General features: G+C 36.7%; 1 protein-coding gene across 3 annotated transcripts in view; it reads left to right on the plus strand.

The window, feature by feature from the left end:
• Window positions 1-14,496, plus strand: part of LOC120770916 (calbindin-32) — a 250,288-nt gene that overhangs the window by 27,105 nt on the left and 208,687 nt on the right. The gene's annotated exons all lie outside the window — the stretch shown is intronic.

A 14,496-nucleotide genomic window follows, 5' to 3' on the forward strand; every position in this document is an offset into this window, starting at 1 on the left:
TTAAGAGGCATGGCGCTTTATACTCTCGCCATGCAAATGGTGAGCATTTTTCGTGACTGTTGTTACCACATTTAAATGTGTCAGTTAATCAACATAAATGCCAACATTGACAGCGACCATATTAATAAAAACCGACGACAGGAAAAATGTAGGCGCAAACAGTAGGGAATATAATATGTTGAGAAGAGAGCAGCACAGAGATGGGCCGAAAGGACAAGCATTGGGGTAACAAAGTCAATATATGTAACTATATGCGGGCGTATGTGTGTAAATAATGACAATTATGACATATTTATATGACAGCTTCATCAACTGCAGAGCAGCAAATGTCATTAATTTTGGCTTTTGACTTTTTACACGAGTGTGTATGCGTTTAAAGTAGCAGAGATGTTACACTTAATCGGTGGGAACCTATATATACATACATACGTATAAATGTTTAAATAAAATAAAAATACAATTTAAATATTTTGATAAACAAAGTCGCTTATTTAAATAAAAATGAGGAAGCTAATTAGGTAAAGATTACCTCAGTGGGTGTGTGACTTCGCTAAACTTTGTCGATAATGCGCTGAAATGTATGCTACCACGTGTTCTTATGCCTGACCAAATTAAGATATAGGAAAAAAGTATAAGACCTTAGCGAAAATCAGGTTAATAGATTGAAATAAAATTAAAAATTTATAATCTTATGGTATGTTTAAACCTTAAGAGTTGCTTGAAAGGGGCAAGGGGTTTTTCTCTAAAAATCATATATTTTTCTGATTTTTTTTTAAAAAAGCAAAACTTTTACAATAGGGGCTCTAAAACTGATCTTTGATAAGCAATTATTTCTCCCGAAAGTGAGTCCTACGGTTTTTAGTAGTATTTTTTTAATGAATTTATTGCTTTTAATTTCACTTCGAACAAAGGAAATTATTTATAGTGATGGGAAATTGAATAATGACCTTGTGTGGTTTTCGATTTAATTTTTGCAGTAACTTCACGCCTGACAGTCTACGGTAGATTATGGCACCGTTTTATCATTGATCCATATTTAGCTGCAAAAAACTCAAGATTTGTCAATGTAGAATCATATAGAGACGACATTTTTTGTTCAATAATTAAAGCCACGGCCTTCTTAAATTTTTTTTTTTGTTAAGGCGCAGCACGCCATCTTGGAGCCGCAATTAGACATTATAAACTTAATGAGAGTTATTATATCCAGCGTAAACCTTTAAATAGGGCTATAAGGCGAATAGCGATAAAGACAATCGCCAATGAAGCCAGAAACCGTTAATAACTGTTACATTGTAACAGAGTGTAAATATGCTATTTGTTGTTTGGGGTAAATTTTAAACTAGCCTCCCCCGACTTTGGGGTTAAAGCGGGTATGTACGGATGGACGATGTCTTCTAGATCAAGAAAAAAAAAATATATATATATGGTTGCCGCTGGTTTTTGAGATAATAGCGTTTTTATTTAAAAAGTTCAATTAAATGTTGATCCATTTCGAGGTTCCCTACTTCTTTAAAGAAAAACAGAAAACTTCAAATTTAATGGGGAATGTTTATTATCATTCGAAAGAACAGTTCTCGGCATTTATTTTTTGATGATTATCTATTTCAATTCTTATATTGGCGGCAACGTCTCAGGTGGTCCATCCTTTGAGTCGATGACTTGTTCGAGCATTTCGACTTGTAACTGGCGAATGACACGCATAATGCGTTGCTTCAAGGTTTGAATCGAAGCGGGATTGTCCGCATAGACTTTGCATATCATCATAGGAAAAAGTATAACGGTGTCATATCACACGATCTTGGTGACCAATCGACCATCCCAAAATGTGAAATTATCTGCTCACCGAAATGTTCTCTCAATAAATCCATTGGTTGATGCATTGTGTGGGAAGTGGCTTCGTTTTTTTGAAACCAAATAGAGCCGAGATCACGAACTTAAATTTCAAGCATCAAATAGTTGGTTATAATGGCGTAATAATGCTCACATTGACTGTTACGTTGCCACCGGCATCATTTTTGAAAAAATATGGACCATTGATTCCACCGGCCCACAAACCACACCAAGCCGTTGTTTCTTTCTCCCAAATGCGGCAGTTTTGTTTATTTACATACCCATTGAGGCAGAAATGTGCCTTTTAACTGATGAAAATTTTGCTCGAAAACGTCAGATCTTCTGGGAAATTTTCAAAAGCCAATGGAGCGAGGCGATGTGGCTTCAGAAGATCGAGCGGCTCCAGTTCTGGCACAAGCTGTATTTTGTACGCTGTCAATTTAAGATTTCGAGGTAAAATAAGATAAGTCGTTCCATTTGCCATTCCGAGTTGCAACGAACAGTTTCGAAACGACTACCCACGGTCTTGGAGTACTCTCAGCTACGGCTACTTTATTTTATTCAATGCGTGCTATTCTCGGTTTGTTTATTATCAAATAATGAATGCTGGGTCTCAAGATGGTTGATAATGTTGCGAATAGTACGCTCATTAGGATTATGTTGATCATACAGAGATTTACAGAATCTTTACAGAATGTGAATTTTTGTAACAAAGTTGAACGATTTGTAAATGTTGTTCTGACATAAGTCTTTCCAAAATGATATGCTAAACACTACTAAAAAAATAAAAAGACAACTTGTGATATCGCAATCAAAATGAGAGAACGATAACAGAGTATCTTTGTGCCTAAAATGGAAATTCAAATTGCGAGAAAATTTGACCTAACCTCCATATAACAAACATATAGTATAACATCCGGATTGACACGAAGGTGAACTCTTTATTTTTAAATATTTACATATTTATGCAAATAACTTCCCTGCACGACCTTCTTTCTCATTGATATAGTTGTGACATTTTGTCAGCCAGGGTACTTATGTAGTTATCCATAATGAAAACAGTAATAATAGTGTCACTTAGCAAAAATAATAACTTTAAAAATAAGTGTTTTTTATATACTCTTTTGAATTGAAGTACATTTCTATTTGCTTTCTATCATTTGTGGCGTTCCACATTCATTAAGGATTCACATGCATGTCAATGGCAAATCGATAATTTAAGGACACGCACAAGGTTACCTGCTTCAAAACATTATTGTCTGTGAATCAAAGGGAGGACAGGTAAATGGAGGATAGTAAGTCAGCTGACAACGCAACCGTGCATTAGCTGTTTGCTGTGATTAAAGCGAATGTTTCACTGAAATAGTATACTAGTAAAGTCTGTTAGTTATTTATAGCAGAACCAAAGATATGGAAAAATAGATAAAAAAGAAGGAAAGAGATAGAGAGAGAGAGAAAGAGAGGGAAGTAAGAGAAAAAAGAAGTCAGTGAGAAACGCAGTTCGTGAGTATATTTATAGCAAAGCATAAATAAGCTCTATTGTTTCTAGGTGGTTTCAAATATTTGAATTTCAGACTTTATTATATTTCTGACTGTTGTGCTTACATTCTCATAAAATCTGGCTTTAATATCCCTAATTATTCTTTATGACATCAAAGTTTTCAGTATTATACACAATAATAAAATAAATGCTTCCTTTCCTGTGAGATTATCTCAAGCATATTTATTTTGCTGAACAAATATTTGGGATCTTTGGATTGGATTAGATCGGAATCTGTAAGTGGAATATAATGGAGAGGCACAGATTTGAAATTTAAGTCTCAAAATCGAAATTACCGAATAAATATTAGTATATTGACTCTGAGATTTTGAAAATATCAGATATTACGAGGGCTGCTATATATATTTCTGGCCTAATAATGAAAATAGGAATATTTATCAACGAAAATGGTTTTATTGTTTTTCAAAATATTCTCCATCAAGATTTATACACTTTTGCATGCGCTCAAACCAATTTTCGAAGCACTTTTTCCACTCCGATTGAGACACCTCCAAAACATGGTTTTTGAATGCTTCAACAGCATCTTCTGGCGACGAAAATCGTTGACCACGCATTATTTTCTTGATGTGTGGGAATAAAAAGAAGTCATTGGGTGCCAAGTCAGGGCTGTACGGCGGATGACCCATCAATTCGACGTTTTGGCCGGTCAAAAAGGCGCTGGTTTGAGCCGATGTGTGAGAGCTCGCATTGTCATGGTGCACAATGATTCGTCTTCTCTTGTTCGTTTTTCGAATTTCTCCGAAGACTTCAGGCAAACAAATGGTGGTGTACCACTCAGAATTGACCGTCCTACGTTGCTCAAGCGGAACAGTCGCCACATGACCAGTTTTGCCGAAGAAACAGGCGATCATTTGCTTCGAAGTGCTTCTTCCACGAACAACTTTCATTGGATTTGGCTCGTCTTGGAAGACCCACACGGTCGATTACTGTTTTGTTTCGGGCTCATACGCATAGATCCATGATTCGTCACCTGTGACGATCTTATAAACGTCTTTTGAAGCACCGCGATCGTATTTTTTCAGCATTTCTTTACACCAATCCACACGAGTCTTTTTTTGAGCGATTGTCAAATTGTGCGGGATCCAACGAGAACAAACCTTTTTTACGGCCAGGTGTTCATGCAATATCGAATGTATGCTGGTGGGAGAAATGCATAGGCATGCTTCTATCTGAAGGTATGTTACATGACGGTCTTGCATTATCAGTTCACGTACGGCATCGATGTTATCTGGCACAACGGCTGTTTTTGGACGACCTTCACGGAACTCGTTTTGAGCGAGCGTCGGCCACGATTGAATTCGTTGTACCAGTTTTTCACAGTGCTATGGGATGGTGCTTCATAGCCATACAAAGATTTTAGTTCATCGATGCTCTCTTGTCGTGATAATCTACGTCGAAAGTTGTGAAAAATGATCGCACGAAAATTTTCACGAGTTAATTCCATTTTTTGGCCGAGATGAATTTTTTAATTCCCTGTAAATAAAACAATTCACGATTAAATGACAAAACGTTCTGAGTGATGTTGTGCTAAAAAATGTCAAACTTTCCAATGGAAATGTCAGACTGCACCTGGCAACACTTAGTTTTGCCTAGGCCAGAAATATATATAGCAGCCTCTATTGTTTATGAAAATCCAAAAGAAACGTAAATAAATGAAATATATAGGAAAATGTTCAATGTTAGGTCAGCCTGCTACAAAAGTATTTAAAGCCTTTGGACTTTCATTGTATTAAGTCAAATACACGTAAATGGCAATAAGTAAATTCACAGCGAATGCAAATGTAATGCAATTAATTGTTATTTCATTACGCACATTACTCAGGTAATCAATGCTAATTCGATGACTGAGTGAGTTGAAAAACCAATCGCAAATTAAATGCGCGCGTACACACATGTACATCGACTTCCAAGCAGACATATTAAAAGTTTCCGACCACCAGTGAGAGTACTCGTATGTACTACCTACAAGTGTGCCCGTCACAGATAAACCGATAAGTGAGCTTAACAATTTTGCCACCAACAAGTCAGCCTAACCACTGATGTCGCATGTGGCGTATTTTAACATTCGCGTCACCTAACAGTTAGCAAAGTTAGCAAAGTCAACGCTTGAATTGACAGGCAAAATCAGCAAATCGTGACGGCGTTAAAGTGCTAGACTACTAAAAATAGAGAATTGGCAAATTGCAATAAATAAAAAGGAACAAATTTTCAATATGGTGACAGCTTATGATTTCTTACTGGTTCACTAACTTTGCTACAAAATTGCTACGAACGAAAAAAACCGTACAACACAGCCATATAATACGGTATGTGAGCTCATAACTCAAAGCGAAAATATTCAGAAACATAGTTTTAGGCGTTTCACAATGTTTACCACAATGTTGGCATTTTCACGCTTTACTTCCGGTTGTGCGTTACGCCCTCTTGACATACTCAACCCCGCTACAATACTTCATACATTCATATTACACAAAACACACTCGCGTACGCTTTGGAGGTTCTACGAAAATTGTTTATATGGGGAAATTGTTTCGCTTATACATTTGCTTGTCTAGTCGGCACTGTGGACAATAATGATGAATTATTGGCAATTGTATTTTAAGGTTTTATGTGGGAGAAATGACAGAATTGTGGGTATAAATATTATAATTGTGTTCTCTGTTCTTGTGAGGTTAGTTCTAGGAATGAGTGGTACTTCATTACATACATAGTAATGGTTTGATATGTACCGTGACCTAAAAGCACTGACCTAAACTAAAAATGTTTTTGATTTATGAATTTCTTCGGTAGCTATTATCATAGGTCAAATATTCCTTATAATTTGACTTATGGTCTACAATGTATCCTACGCTAAAAATTACCTTAAACCAAATCTTCAAACAGGGCGTAACTTTAGGAATGATATTGCGCTTTGGAAGGAGTAAACCTATTACTACTCAAACTTATGCTCGCAAAGAAATTCTCAAAGAGTGTTTAATCAATATGACAAGGTTGAAACATCAGAATCGGATATAGAGCTGGGTTTCTTAGTACGGATCTCTATACCTTGAATAGGATCTATGTATTAAAGTTTGCCACGAAATTTGTAACTTCCAAAAGGAAACGTCGATGATCCTATAAAATATGTTTATAAACTAAAATATATATTTGTACTTATATCTTATGTATGAAGCCCTGTTTTAACAGGGAGTAACCTTACGAGTGTATTGTGTTATGGCTAGAGTAAATCTACTACTGCTCAAACTTATGCCCATAAACAAACTCTCAAAGAGGTTTTGACCAATGTTACAAGGTTGAAAACTCAGGATCGGATATAGAGCTGGGTTTTTTACGGATTTCTATATCTTGAACAGGATATATAAAAGTTTCCACAAACACCCAGAAGGTAACGTCGAAGATCCTATAAAATATGTACACGATCTGAAATTTTTTGACGGAACCGGCGATATCGGTTCACTATAGCATATAAGTCTCATACAAACGGAACAATCAGAATCATGTTTACATGGAAAACTTTTGTAATTTAACGAGGTATCTTCAATGATTAAAATTTCGAGGTATCTTCTCAGATCAAGTTAAGTTTGTGAAGGGGATTATAGCTTTAGTACAATCGAAGTTAACGCTTTATCTCTGTCGTTTTTTTTCATTTTTGCAACGGATAAGAACTGGATCGGAAAAGCATTGGATTCATTGTCAGGTTTTAGAAGTTCAGCTATCAAAGTATGTAATATTATATGTAACCATGTAGGTTTTGAGTGGTCTTAGATCTTTTCACTTTTTTTGAGCAGAGTTTACTAGGGTTTAAATTATTTGCCACATATTGAGTTGGGAGGAAAAACATTTGCTATGTCACCTTAGTTTGGTTTGAACAAGGTCCCATCTTTGTATGATAACTTTGTGGGTTATCCACACATGATCACTTTAGAGGCCACCCAATGAGTCAGATATCAAGATTGATTCGAGTCAAATGATCCAACAACGATTTTTTGCTGAAGCTCACCCATTGTGAATCACTGTGCGTTGTCTCTTAGCTTCAGTTCGTTCTGGACAAAAAAAATGTACAGACTTTTTTTTACAGCTATTTCAAAGTACCCGCTAGTTGAGTTGTGCAGCCCGTTCGCACCGCCTAACGGGAAGGAATTTTTGTTAAACAAACATTGTTGTTACTGTTTTCTGTATACCCCTTGCTTCTATGCAGTTTGTTGTTTTTGTTCTTTTAGTTTGACGGCTCATCGTTGGCTTTTTTATTGCTTTTGGCGGTTTCTTGTTTTCCTTGTGTAGTTTACAGTTATGACAGGATGTAGTAGCACACGCTATGGAAATTGTTGTGTCTGGGTTAAGTTTTTATGCGCATACATACGCATAAGTCTTGTACATGATTACTTTTAAAGTACATATTGAAAATTAGTTGTATTCTTTTTTTATTGACCGAACACTTGTTGAGCGATTAGTTACGTTTAAAGGCTTTAAATTGGTTGCATAAAGTAGTTTAACGGCTTTTGCCAGTAGCTAAAGGGTTGGTCTAAGTTGCTATTTTCAAGTATTGAAATTTCAGGCTTACGGTTATATTATCTTAATATCTTCAAAACTATTATGAAAGTTCAGTAGTTAGTTTGCAGAAATACATATGTCTTCAAAATTTTCAAAAAAAATTTCTTCAAAGCGCAGTTGAAAGCATTTAAATGCAAGTCTTCATGCAAAATTAGTACTCTAACTATCAAAAATATTTTGAACTTTATCCTAACCAGTTGTGCCTTGGAAAAAATTACAGAAACTGGTGACGATCGTATAGGATTCTTTTGCAAAAGCATGGAGGAAATTAAATACGTCTGGAACCAAGGCTCACTTTTATTTTAACAAAGTTATTTAAAGTACTGTATAACCACATGATAGATGCTCTTGTAGAACCCCTAGAGGTGATCTCGCGACTGATGCGCATAATATATGTACTGAAACTAGCGAGGGAACACATATCCAGACTGCTAAATGGCAGCGAAAGCATATCACCAGGATATGGTGAACCCGATTCCCTAATCGATAACGAGACGTTCTATTGCGCGAACAAGAAGAAGTTCGAATAGCAATTACCCGTCTGAAGAGCAACAAAGCGGCGGGGGCCGATGGATTGCCGGCCGAGCTAATCAAACATGAGATGAACTGATATGCATCGGCTTCTTTGAAGAATATGGTTGGACGAAATCATGCCCGACAATTGGAGTTTAAGTGTGCTCTGCCCAATTCTCAAAAAGGGAGGCCCCACAATCAGCGCCAACTACCGTGGATTAGCCTTCTCAACATCCCCTATAAGGTTTTATCGAGCGTGTTCTGTGAAGGATTTAAGCCAAACGTCAACAAACTGATTAGATCTTATTAGTGAGGTTTCAGGCCAGAAAAATCGACAACACACAAATCTTGGAAAATACCCGTGAAAAGAGAATTGACACGCGCCACCTCTCCATCGATTTCAAAGCTGCTTTTGACAGCACGAAAAGGAGCTGCCCTTATGACGCGATGTCTGTATTAGGTATACCCTCAAAATAAATGTTATGTAAGCTGACGTTGAGCAATACCAAAAGCTCCGTCAGGATAAGGAAGAACCTCTACCAGCCGGTTTCAGACAAGGCGACACCCCACCCAATCTACTGCTGAAGTAAATAATTCGAGCTACAGAATTGAATAGAGAATAGATAGTACAATCTTCTACTAGAATGTACAACAGCAGGCGTTCGCGGATGACATCGATATCATTGGCTATAACAATCGCGCTGTTAGTTCTGCTTTCTTCAGGTTTGTTAAGAAAGTGAAGCAAAAGGGTCTGGTGGTGAACGAGGGCAGGACGAAATATCACCTGTCATCAAACAAACAGTCGTCGCACTGGCGACTTGGCTTCCACGTCACTGTTGACAGTCATAACATCGAGGTCGTAGATAATTTATTATTACTCTTTCTTGGAACCAGTATTAACACCAAGAAAAACGTTAGTCTCGAAATGTAACGCAGAATAACTCTTGCTAGCAGCTGCTACTTTGGACTAAGTAGGCAATTGAGAATTAAAGTCCACTCTCGACGAACAGAAACCAAACTCTACAAGTCCCTCATCATTTCCGTTCTGCTTTATGCTGCGGAGGATCAGACAATAACATCTGATGAGTCGCCGCCACGAGTTTTCGAGAGAAAGGTTCCGGGGAAGAGTTATGGTCCTCACCTTGGCAACGGCGAATACCGCAGTCGACGGAACGATGAGCTGTACGAGATAAACGACGACATTGACTATACTTGGAATCTTCAATTTGATCCAAACAGTGAAAGGGAAGAACGACCGGTGCGCTGTTGTAAACGGATAAAACTATATGACGCAAACTGAAGCTCATGTTGGAACTCCAGAAGTTATAATATTTCCCAAAATAAATAATCTGTGGGGATAAGACTAAAACATTAAGAATAGAGGTATAGCGTGGCAATTATTTAACCAAGCAGTTTTGTCAAAATTTACAGCAAAATAATTACTGTGCCGCCCACATAGCATTTTATATCGTTTTCCCATAAAGTTCCTTTGGCCCACACATGTTGCCAGCTACTCATTTACTATCCCGTAAATCTGAGCGAATCCCTTAGCAATTCTTACCCGCAATAAAATTTACCTTGGCTGGTGTGGTATGGCATGTCGAAAGTTTCAAACTGCGAAGAAGTTGCTGCCATGAATTCCAAAATAGCTTTGCTAGCTGTGATGGCACGTGTGCTGAAGTAGGCACAACCGTTGTAATGGAACGAATGTATGTCAATGAGTGGCAGCGGCTGTATGTCAAGTTCATGATTTCATTTCGTTGTTTTGTTTTTGTTTTTGTTTTCAGTTTTTTGTTTTATTTCTTCGTTTTGCTTTTGCTTTTACTTTTCTGTTTGTTTTAATTTTTGTATTTGGTGTTGGTTTGCTTTTCATTTTCGCCTCTCGCTGTTGTGTATTGTTTTATAGTGTTGCATGCAACCTGTCGGCTAAATTGAAAAGCTCTGTTCAAAGCTGTTAAAATTGCTGTGTAACATGCATAAGCGGCAAATCCAATATATACGAATATACGTAAATAACTGTAATTGAGTGTATTTATATGTCCGTGAGTGGGTAGCAAGCCGCGAAATCAGACAGTTCTGCGCGTGTTAACGGCAGTCAGCAGTACGAATTAGTTTGCAAAGGGTGGCGAATGCCCGCTTAATTGAAATTTAGATTTAATTATGATAACACTATTTGTTCTGTGCAAGTAACACTAACAATTAGAGACCTTTATTGTATTTGACGTTTGCATAGATAGTGTTTGAATTTTTTATATCATTAAAAACGATTTTTGTGTACAAAACTAAAAATTTGAAAAATAAAAAAAATATTCAGAATTTTGTATATCTACTTGTAGTTTATAATAATAATCAGTAAATCCGGTCACATGTTACTGTGGCTATGGTAAATGTTAATTATTTTATGGTTATCTACGAACAAAGACAAAAACGTTATTGCCGGTGTAAGATTTTAGGAAATTGTACTTGAAGTTTAAGTTCGAAAATTTTTAATACAAATAATTGTCAAGTGAAAAAATATTGTATTTTCAAAATCTAAACTGAAAGTTGATATTTTTGATTTTGGGACTTTTTCTTAAATTCGGCTAAAGTTATGCCCTTGATGCCCTGTTGAAGGGGTCTGCTGATTAATAGATAGAACTATTTATCCTTTAAACTTCCCAGTAAAAATGGGTGATTCGAGAATATCTGCGGTGATATTTTGAAGATTAAAACATTTTTACACCAGCACACTCTGAAAATTTCATCGTTAGAGTTTAAACCCTGCATTGTTTTATACAATGCTTTCAGCAATTTTTGAGTTTCGATATTTTTCTTGGCATTTGCGATTTTACGGAAAATTACAATCTTCCTTTTTTTGAATTTTGAATACATTTTCTTTTTCACAAATAACTTTTTTCTATACTAATTTTTTTCTTTTAACATAATTGAGATATAAACTATCTTCTCTTTTAAGCTGGATGGAACTGCACACAGTGTGCTGAAGTGTACTAAAATTGGATTAGTAGCTTAGGAGCTTACCCCGGACAAATATATATGTAAATGTAGATATAATTTATGCTCCCATTAGTTCATTAAAATTTTGTAACATCGTGAAGATTCGTCAGTTGCATCGGTTTTCATCTTTTGAAATTAGGAGCAAATATATTCCTCTCTATTTGGTAAAAATCGTAAGATTGCCGCAACTAGTGCACAGCATAATTAATTAGAAATATCCGAATTGGAATGAAGCTGTTATCATTGTGTTTGTCCTTTCGGTATAATCTTCATGCCATTCTTGCATAACTTGGGGTATTTGTGCAAGTTTATTTAGATCAATTTTATTTTATTTACTATTTGCTGTGAGTAAATTCGTTTGTGTGGAAAGGGGACGTTCTCTTTGGATAGTATTCTTTACATCACAAGTCTGATACTTTTAGAGGTATATAGAAAGTAACTTAAAATTGTAAGTGATCAAGACCAAGCTTTGAAAATTATGAAAAGGATCCAATGCTGTCAATACCGTTCATCATTTAAATAAAGTAGAAAGTCTTAAATAATAAAATTTCTCACCACCATAACTAAAAGCGGGAGAAATAGGTCATCCTTTCTTCATATACCCTTTTTCTAAAGACTAAAACTATTAACAGCCATACATCCTAAAGGAGTACAGGAGCATTGTGTAGTATTACTTGATTTTTTCAGAGCGTTATACAGTCGCTTCCTCTTTCTAAAAACATGGTATTGTATTCATTTGGCGGAACGACTACTGGCTGCAGGAGAATTTACATATAGAACCTTGGCGCATTGCGCGGTGGGTAATGACGGTTGGGCCAACACCGACTATATGATCCCACTTTTCAACTAGGAAAAAATGTTCAAAGTAGACATAGAAAAAAATGACTGTGCGGAAATACACTGTCCACATTTAGGCATAAGGCAACCTTTTAAGTTGACAGACCACTGCAGTATATTTCAACCTAAGGTCTTTGCTATTATGAAAGCCGTGTTGCTGGCCTCTGGCCTAATCTATTCCAGTGCCAGTAGTGTCTTGCGCAGCAGGACAGCAGGAAAAGGTGTTGCCAGAAAAAAGTAAACTTTACTTGGCACAAAAGCATTAAAGGCAATGATATAGTGGACGAGATTGCCAAGAATGGCTAATATACTCTCGACAGAAGCATGGTAAAGAAAATCAAAATCTGATGGAACCACCTACCTTGGTGCAAAAATGCAACAGTCACGTGCAAAAGTACACAAAATTCCTATTGACGCTCGTTAGAAGAGACTGTAGGAACTTGATCGCTAACTGGTCACTGTCTCGTCGTAGCACACGCTTGCAGAATGGGGCTGACAGATCGAAAAGACTGCAGGAAATGCTTAGAGCAGAACACCAGTGAAACAATGGAGCATCTCTTGTGCACTTGTCCCGCATTGGCAAGATTACACTGGAAGAGGTATCGATATTGAGGTCGCAGAGTCTGATAAAATTCATGTCAAGCGCAGGCACCCTATCGGATGACTACTTCTCTTGGATCTAGGAACTGAACCCCATATGGTGTTGCAAAGGACCAAAGTAGTCTATGCGTGGCTTATTATCCGAACTTAACTTTACTTATATTTTTAATCTAACCTTACCTATATTTCCAATAAACGAAGAGACATAACAAATTGATAGTTCTCGACTGCATGAAAATTGGCGTTAATTCCGATTTTCTACGTAACAGGGATTCAGAGTCTAGGACTGCGGCTTACATTGGTTAGCGGCTTTCCCATTAGTTATATTCAGCTTTGGTTTCGCTGACATAAATATGAGTTATCTATTCTGCAATCACTGTCGATTCGTTTCGGAAAATTTTATAGTGGTTCAGATTTTTAAACAGGGGTTGGTCCGAGAGAAGTACTTATAATGGGAAAATAAAATGAATGTGCCAACAGACCAAACGATGTTCGGAAATCCTATGTATATATAGAGTTAAATTTGGAGGGCCATATTTAAAGACAATCGTCTGAGTCGGCGAACTTAATTTAATGTCAGAAACTTAACTTTTATGGTGGTCCTTTGTTGAGCAGAAAGATATTACACATTCAATGCTCTTTATAATTCTGATTAAATAACTGGTAGAGTACTATAATTTTCGACGCCTTTATACTGCTACAAAAATACGATTAGTAAAAAAATGGTCTCAACTTTTATTTAATTGAATTTCTTGTTTATTTTTCCTCTTAATGCCAATTTGAAAGCCTTATCGTGTTACATTTCCCAATTGAGGCCTACAATTGCTCGGATTAATTTCACATAATGTATTTTAGCGCTTCACTTTCTACCGCCTGCGATACTAGCAAAGTGCTTTCGAAATTAACCGCAGTTTACGAGACTGCATCAATGCCAAAGCTTTATTGTGGCTTCCATTTTTTCGACGAATCAGGTGTCATTTATGGCAGTGAGTGGCTGCGTAAACGCTAGAGCTGCCTGCGAGTCAGTTGCGTTGTTCAAGTTGCGTGCAATTTAAGCGAAAACTGGAAAAAAAGCGAATCAGGGCTACTTCCACCTGCAAAAACATTTGCATCAGCCGGGTTTCCGTACGTGCATGCTCTCTAATCCTATTTACGCAATTGTAAGTGATACTTTAAGCGTGACGTTGCAGTGTGAATGCGAAAGCGTTGATACAGAGCACTATTTGAATTTTGCTTTTTCTTTTTTGATTTTTGTGCGTTTTCTTTTATGCTCATTCGTTGGCGTCAAAGCTACGGTACTACAATGTTTTTTTCGATTTTTTTGGTTTAATCGTTTATTTTTGTACATTAACCGTAAAATTTTAAATTTTTGTGAATTTTATCATTTCTTCTGCTACTGCACAACCCTAACTGTCAAGCTTACGACCCGCATATCTTTGCAACTGACAGAAGTGACAGCAAATAAATGATAGCAACACTGTCGTTGCGAGCTGCGCAGAAAATTGGTCATGAGTTTTTGACAGCCGATGTATAAAATTAGGAGTTTTTGACAGTGCGGTTAAATGTAAAATTTGGTAATGATTAAGTTCGTGGCATATATGTATACTCTC

This window comes from Bactrocera tryoni, chromosome 3 (genome assembly GCF_016617805.1).
Source record: "Bactrocera tryoni isolate S06 chromosome 3, CSIRO_BtryS06_freeze2, whole genome shotgun sequence".
NCBI classification, from domain to species: Eukaryota; Metazoa; Arthropoda; class Insecta; order Diptera; family Tephritidae; genus Bactrocera; species Bactrocera tryoni.